This window comes from Podarcis muralis, chromosome 5 (genome assembly GCF_964188315.1).
Source record: "Podarcis muralis chromosome 5, rPodMur119.hap1.1, whole genome shotgun sequence".
Taxonomy (NCBI): domain Eukaryota; kingdom Metazoa; phylum Chordata; class Lepidosauria; order Squamata; family Lacertidae; genus Podarcis; species Podarcis muralis.
In genome coordinates, this window is record NC_135659.1 from 99,686,926 (window position 1) to 99,695,489 (window position 8,564).

Sequence of the window (8,564 nt, forward strand, 5' to 3'; positions counted from 1 at the left end):
AGGGCAATTTTGTGAATGTGATGCCCGGTTCTTTAATATTCACTTCTGCTTGTACACCCAACTTGTCCTAGTGTAGTGCAGCACTGAGTCAAACAAAGCAAGAATCTCCAAAGGGACCAGTTCCTGCATGGAATTTATTTGGGTGGCAATACCTGGTCCCTGGAAGAAACTCATCCCAGTGTGCCTTCACCTCCCCTGTGATTTGCTCCATGGTCTTGTTGTGAACAAAAATCTGCCATTTTCCCTTATGGAGTATCCAAAAGCCCACACAGAGTCCTTACGTAGGTTCCCTATTGGTAGGAGAAAATAACAGAGGCCAACCAGAGAATACTGAGAAGCAAAGCAGCTAGTAAGCCTGATCTGTTGCAACAGGGTGCTCCCCTCACACGCAGGAAAGGAGGAGGAACCCAGAACAAAGGTGTGCCTGCTCTTATATAGAAATTTTAAATTCCCTGCCCTGGAGCTCCCCTCCATACATCATACATACATCACAGAAGGGGTGTAACCCAAGACCACCCCCCATAAACATCATACCTACATCACAGAAAAGGCGGTCTACAGCAGAAATCTGAGTGCATTGTTTATCTTGTCTGACAGGTTACCTGTTAATGGTCACTTGATTGGATACCCTGGGGAGCCTGGCCAGTCTTTTGTAATGAGAAATACTTAGTTCCTGAGCCAGGTCACAGGCTCACCCTATTCAAACACAGACATACCCTTAAGACAGGATTTGTGAAGGAAAAGACAATGGGGAGGCGTTTCCATTTTCCTTGGACCTTGCAGAGAAAACATTTGGTCAGTTTGGGAATCAAAAATGGTTTCAGGTCGGTCTTCCTGTGCTGATCTATGTACGTGCTTGGTTGGTACATTTATGAACATTTATTATATATCTAAGACTTTAAAATTCTTATCACAGTCTCCCCCGTGCACAGCCATTTAGGTCACCTAGGAATTTGCCTCTCTTTGTCCTGACTCCAGCCTATGTGCAGATAACTGAAGTCACCTATTACTAGATCACTTCCTCCCTTGGATGCCTCTTGGATTTCAGGACAAATGAAAGACAGTACGTCTTCATGCAATGGATAGTTAAACTATGGAACTCATTGCCACAGGAGACAGTGATGGCCACCAAGGCAGATGCCTTTAAAACTGGAATGGACAAATTCACAGAGGAGGAGAGGGCTATTGATGGCTATCAGTCATGATGGCTCTCCACAGTCAGAGGCAGCGATGCTTCTGAATGCCAGTTGCCGGAAATCACAGGAAGGGAGAGTTGGTCTTGTGTTTGGACCCTGCTTGTGGGTTGCCCATAAGGGGCATCTGGTTGGCCGCTTGTGCTGGGCCCGGAGGTAACCTGAGTAGCATGGTCCAGGTCCGGTCCCGAATCCAGGGGTTCCACGAGGAGTCAGTCTGGCAGGGCCAAGGCAGGACACAAGGTGGATAACCAGGCAAGGTCAGGCACAAGATCACAGGCAGGTTCTGGCAAACAGCAATGTTGCTCCGACAACCTGGGGCAGGGTCCAGCAGCCTTTTATCTTTGTTGGGGTAGCGGCCGGTCCTGATCCCCCAGCGACTCACCTCCATAGCTGTCAACCATCCCTTATTTGGTGGGAAACTCGCTTATCCCAGCGCCGTGCCCCGCTGCTGACCCTTATTGATGATGTCCCTTAAATTTCCCGGGTTTCAAAGGAAGCAGCTCCTCTCCCTCCCTCCCTGCCGGCCAGGGAGGAGGGAGGCGCCAACTGTGTTGCTTGGCTGCGTTGCTCACCCAATAAGGAGTCTAAGAGCGACTGGGAGGTGGAGCTTGCATGCCTTGTGCCGATCAAATCGGCCGCCTTGCCTGGGGACTCGCCTTTGCTCAGCGCTTCCCAGCGGAGAGGTGATGGTGGTTTTCCTTGCTGCATCCCCTTTGCCGGGTTGCTGTGGTGTGGGAACCACCGCTTGAGGCTTTGTTTGGCTGCTGGCTTGGCTTTCTGCCTTTGGCTCGGAGGAGCTCAGAAGTTGAACATACCTGTGCTCCGAAAACCCCTTATTTTGGCTGCTGGTCCTTTATTTTTGAGGCTGCTGGTCCCATAGTTGACAGCTATGCTCACCTCCCTGTCTTGCCCAAAGGCGAGCACTCCTCCTCCAAGTACTCAGGTCTCTCCTTCTCTCAGACCTCAGTCTCTGCAGCTCGGGAGACGTCAGTAGGTTACTAGACCCAGGGGCCGCCTCATCCTCTGCTGACCCAACCGGTAGTGGAGCAGCTGTAAGTGATGGCTCAGCTGGAGGCAACGAGGTCATCCCTGCATCTGGAGCCAGGGCAGGATCAGGCCCCTGACTTGGCCAGCTGGTGCTTGTTGCAGGGGAACCTGTGCAGACTGGGACTCTTCAGAATCAGGCCCCAGACTTGGTTCAGGTGATGCCTGAGGCAAAGGATCCTGTGTGGACTGAGACTCCTCTGGTTCCGAGTCTGAGCCGAAGTCCCAGGCCATCACACCACTGTGAGAACAGGGTGCTGGACTAGATGGGCCACTGGTCTCATCCAGTAGGTACTTCGTATGTTCATTCTCCATCTCAGAATCCCCTTAGGCATTTGGTCAGGAGGATAAAAATATGATTGCTGTTGTTTAGTCGTCTAGTCGTGTCTGACTCTTCGTGACCCCCTGGACCAGAGTATGCCAGGCCCTCCTGTCTTCCACTGCCTCCCGCAGTTTGGTCAAACTCATGCTGGTAGCTTCGAGAACACTGTCCAACCATCTCATCCTCTATCGTCCCCTTCTCCTAGTGCCCTCCATCTTTCGCAACATCAGGGTCTTTTCCAGGGAGTCTTCTCTTCTCATGAGATGGCCAAAGTCTTGGAGCCTCAGCTTCAGGATTTGTCCTTCCAGTGAGCACTCAGGGCTGATTTCCTTAAGAATGGAGAGGTTGGATCTTCTTGCAGTCCATGGGACTCTCAAGAGTCTCCTCCAGTACCATAATTCAAAAGCATCCATTCTTCGGCGATCAGCCTTCTTTATGGTCCAGCTCTCACTTCCATACATCACAAACAAACAAACAAACAAACAAACAAATAAATAAATAAATAAATAAATAAGATTAAGATGAGATAAGATGATAAGATAACACAGTGTTAATGGTGATGTGATTATAGCCTGTCTTGTCTTGGTGTGCTGTGGGCCCCTGGCCCATTTCAATGTGCTTTCTCTCGGAATTAAAGTCAGTATTCACCAGCCTCTCCCACAGATCTTCTTACGTGGAGAAAACGAACTGATGAGCTTTGAAATTGCTTTTTGTTTGGGAAGGTAATTCCACTCTCCCCTCACAACCCCTGTTGTGTAACCCTCATTTGATCAGGGAGCTAATTGCCGGGTTTTATCTCGCCAGGGTATTAACTGTTCATTTCGCCAGGACAAGGATATCATTATGGTCTGGTGGCAGTTTGCAGCTGAGGCTAATCTCAGCATCTCTCTGAGAACGGCCTTTGCAGGGACCGGAACCCAAAGCTGTCAAAACAGGGCGTCAGCTTTATCAGCGCTGGGCTACAGACTTGAGATCCTCTCAGGCTAATCTTCAGGAAAAGGCCACTCAGGTTCAAGGACAGGAAATCCCTGAAATGGAACACTTCACAGGTGCCCAGGGTGGACATCACAGTCGGAGGGAGGGGAGGAGATTTTCCGGCTCTGAGTCTAGTTCTTTATATTGGGATTCATCCATATTGTTTAATATTTTTCAACAATTGCTCTCTGCTGATTCTATACAGTGGTACCTCGGGTTACATACACTTCAGGTTACACACTCTGCTAACCCAGAAATAGTGCTTCAGGTTAAGAACTTTGCTTCAGGATGAGAACAGAAATCAGGCTTCGGCAGCGCGGCAACAGCAGGAGGCCCCATTAGCTAAAGTGGTGCTTCAGGTTAAGAACATTTTCAGGTTAAGAACGGGCCTCCGGAATGAATTAAGTCCTTAATCCGAGGAACCACTGTATATCATTTCTTTCCCCCCTTATTTCTGAGCAGAAGAGACAGTCATTCAAAGAGTCAGTTGCCTTGTGAGGAGAGCACATTTGAGGCTATATTTCAGAAACATATAGAAGAGGTTTTTAACAGTAAAAAGAGGACAAAACCATACAATAAAAGCACAAGAAGTTAAAAACAGCAAAGTTAAGAAAACAAAAACCAGTAATCCACTCTTAATTGCCTGCCTGGGCCTGGCGGAACAGAAAAGTTGTCAGCAGGCATTTAAAAGGTGGCACAGAAGGCGCCTGGTGAAACTCTAGTGGCAGAGAGTTCCACAGCCCTGGGCCGATGACGCTAAAGGCTCGGTTTCTCATTGTTGTCAAACGATCCTCACTAGGGATGTTCCTGCCGGTGATCTCAGTGTTCGAGTCGGGATATAAGTTGCTAGTTCTCAAGCATGGGCTCCAAAACTGCATATACAGAAGGAATATGTAAAATGGTTTGTTAACAGGAGATAATCTAAAGCTATACTTTACTAAGATAAAAGATTAAGATAAAATCAAAGAGGGAAAGGATTTGCTGAATTAACTAATTGAACTGGAATACAAAAAAGGGAGGTGTGAGGAGGTCAGGGAAACAAGCAAATGAAAGATAAGATTTGGAAAAACTGATCTGTTTTTAACTGTTTTTACTTTGTATTTCCCCCCCCCCCTTATTTTTGTAAAACGTTGAAACTTTAATAAATATCTTAAAAAACACACACAAAACTGCATATACAGAAACTCTCTCTCTCCCCCCCCACCCCCGAGTCAAGGGAAACAAACATAAGGAGAACTGGCTGCTGGATCAGGTCCATGCAGTGGCGTAGCGTGGGTTGTCAGCACCCGGGGCAAGGCAAGTAATTTGCGCCCCCTAACCTGGGGCAAGGCAAGTAATTTGCGCCCCCTAACCCTTAACCTGCCGCTGCTGCCAGCTTCTTCTTGCTGCTGCCTGGGCTGGGGTATTTACGGTAAGGTAGCCACGGCGGCAGGTCCGTGTCAGGTGATCTGAGGCGAGTTGCCGCTGGCGCTGCCGCCCAAACGGCATCGCTTGCCCGGAGGAGGAGGAGGGCAGAGAGGCGAGGAAAATGCAACATGGCCCAGCAGCTGCAGCAGCAGCGGCGGCAGCGGCGGGGGGGCTGTGAGGAGGGGCTGCCTGGTGTGCCCTCCGCGGCCCTGATGCGCGGGGACCGCGGCGAGCGCTGAGAGCCGCTGCCAGCTCGTCGGTTCCGCGAGACATGGGGCTCTGCTACAGCCTGCGCCCGAGGCTCTTCGGCGACTCCGGAGGCGGCGAGCGCGCTCCCCCAGATGTTGCGCCTGGTGCGGCCGGCCCCCCCTGCACCCCCCCACGCTACGCCACTGGGTCCATGGCCCATCTAGTCCAGCCTCCTGCTCTCACAGTGGCCAAGCAGATGCCTGCGGGAAACCAGCAAGCAGGATTCGAACACAAGAGCAGCCCTCTCCCCTCCTGTGGCTTCCAGCAGCTGGGATCCAGAAGTATTTCTGCCTCCAGCGGTGGAGACAGAGTAGAACCATCCTGGCTAGTAGCCAAGGATCACATTCATCCAGTGCTTTACCAACTGCACTGGCTCCCGGTGGAGTACAGGATCAGGTTTAAGGTGCTGGTTTTGACCTTTAAAGCCCTATGCAGTCTAGGACCCTCATACCTACGGGACCGCCTCTCCTGGTATGCCCCATGGAGGACCTTAAGGTCCACAAATGACAAGACTTTGGAGGTCCCAGGTCGCAAGGTGGTTAGATTGGTTTCAGCTAGGGCCAGGGCCTTTTCAGCACTGGCCGCAACTTGGTGGAACGCTCTGTCACAAGAGACCAGGGTGCTGCGGGACTTGACAGAGCTGTTCCGCCCGGCCTTTGGTTTGGACTCGGTCTGACCCTTATGTTTCCCTCCCCTTATGGTCTTGATCTATGGGCTACTTTTAAAATGAGGCTGCATTTTAAATTGCATTTTAACCTGTATTTTAAATTGGTTTTTTCTTCTTCTTTCCCCTATTATGTTTTTAATTTTTTGTAATAACATGCAATGATATTCAGTAAGCAGCTCTCTGGAGAAAGCAAAAACCTTTAACTAGCAAATTACGCGAATAGTGGGTCCTTCCATCACTACGGTATGTGGTTTGTTAAGGAGAGCCAATATAGTTGTATCTTGGTTTTCAAACAGCTTAGTTCTTGAACGTTTCGGCTCCCGAATGTCGCAAACTCAGAAATGACTGTTCCAGTCTGGGAAATATTTTTGGAAGCCGAACATCCGACGGGGCTTCCGTGGCTTCCGATTGGCTGCAGGAGTTTCCTGCAGCCAATCAAAAGTTGTGCTTTGGATTCTGACCATTTTGGAAGTCGAATGGGCTTCCAGAACGGATTCTGTTTGACTTCCAAGGTACGACTGTACTCTGAATATAAAGCAGTGTGAGGGTTGGACTAGATGGGTCCCTTGGGTCCCTTCCAAATGTACTCCAATGATTTTATGAGACTTGGAGCACCGGAACTGTCTTCCTAATCTCCATAATCAGCAGTGCCATCAGGGCATTAATTGGGCGCAGAAGTCCAGGTCCCCACCTGGAGAATACGTAGGAGGCCTCCAAGCACAGCAGAGTTGACTCACCGTATTCCAAAGTAAGTGAAATAAAACTCCTGACCTTACAAAGACCATAAAGTCCAAAGTCTTAAATTACCCAAATGTGCCGCTGTCCACAATGAGATCTATCTAGATAAGCCCTGAAAGGCGAGAACTATTTGCCTGCCCTGTTCGAAGCAGAAAGAGATTGCAGAAACGAGGATCCCTGGGGGCTGAGAGACGGTTCCTCCTCCATCGTTCCTGCCAAACGCAAAGAAAGACATCCTGGAACCTGGAGTGAGGGCACTTGATCCCTCTTGCTCAACTCCCGTCCCAGATTTGCAAATAATTATTTTTACTGGAATATGGCAAACCGCATACTGAGCCCATTATCTCCACGTCCCTGGCGCTGGTTTCATGCCCGCCCCGCCACTCACCGCTGATATAAATGGCCTTTGCCACCTCTGCTTTTTCAGAGCCAGGAGAAGGCAAGCACAAGGAGGCCATGGACAGCACCAAACACTCTCCGTGATCGAGAATTGGCGGAAGCAGGGCTGATTTCTCTCCTTTAGCCCTTAGTTTCAGAGAGGTGCACTCAGGTAACTCAGATCTGGTCTGCAAGAACACCCTCTGGCAGAGTTTAACCAATTTGCCTTTTAATTAGTTTATTTTGTAATAAATAAATAAATAAATAAATAAATTATACACTAGGTTGATGAACTCCGGCGGGCTAGGGACAAAGGTGTTTCCTAGTTCTGCTGGATCTCTCAGCGGCTTTTGAAACCATTGACCATAACATCTTTCTAGACCGTCTAGAGGGGCTGGGACTGGGGGCACTGTCATACAGTGGTTCCGCTCCTTCCTCCTGGGCCATGTTCAGAAACTGGTGTTGGGGGATGAGTGTTCAGACCCTTGGGCCCTCACTTGTGGGGTGCCTCAGGGTTCTGTCCTCTCCCCCATGCTTTTCAACATCTACATGCAGCCACTGGGAGAGATCATCAGGAGGTTTGGGCTGGGTGTTCATCAGTATGCGGATGATACCCAGCTCTACCTCTCTTTCAAATCAGAACCAGTGAAGGCAGTGAAGGTCCTGTGTGAGTGTCTGGAGGCGGTTGGAGGATGGATGGCGGCTAACAGATTGAGGTTGAATCCTGACAAGACAGAAGTACTGTTTTTGGGGGACAGGAGGCGGGCAGGTGTGGAGGATTCCCTGGTCCTGAATGGGGTAACTTTGCCCCTGAAGGACCAGGTGCACAGCCTGGGAGTCATTCTAGACTCACAGCTGTTCATGGAGGCGCAGGTCAATTCTGTGTCCAGGGCGGCTGTCTCCCAGCTCCATCTGGTATGCAGGCTGAGACCCTCCCTGCCTGCAGACTGTCTCACCAGAGTGGTGCATGCTCTAGTTATCTCCCGCTTGGACTAATGCAATGCGCTCTACTTGGGGCTACCTTTGAAGGTGACTTCGAAACTGCAATTAATCCAGAATGCGGCAGCTAGATGTGACTGGGAGCAGCCGCCGAGACCACATAACACCAGTCTTGAAAGACCTACATTGACTCCCAGTATGTTTCCGAGCACAATTCAAAGTGTTGGTGCTGACCTTGAAAGCCCTAAACGGCCTCGGTCCAGTATACCTGAAGGAGCGTCTCCACCTCCATCGTTCTGCCCGGACATTGAGGTCTGGCACGAGGGTCTTCTGGCGGTTCCCTCGCTGCGAGAAGCGAAGTTACAGGGAACCAGGCAGAGGGCCTTCTCAGTGGTGGCACCCACCCTGTGGAACACCCTCCCACCAGATGTCAAAGAGATAAACAACTACCTGACATTTAGAAGACATCTGAAGGCAGCCCTGTTCAGAGAAGTTTTTAATGTGTGACATTTTAATGTATTTTTAATCTTTGTTGTCATCATCATCATTAAACAACGAAAACCCTCAAAGTGGGTTGCAAGAAAGGTAAAACAATGAAATTACCAATAAGAATAAAATTATCTCAGCAGGTGTGGCGTCTTCAGCCAAG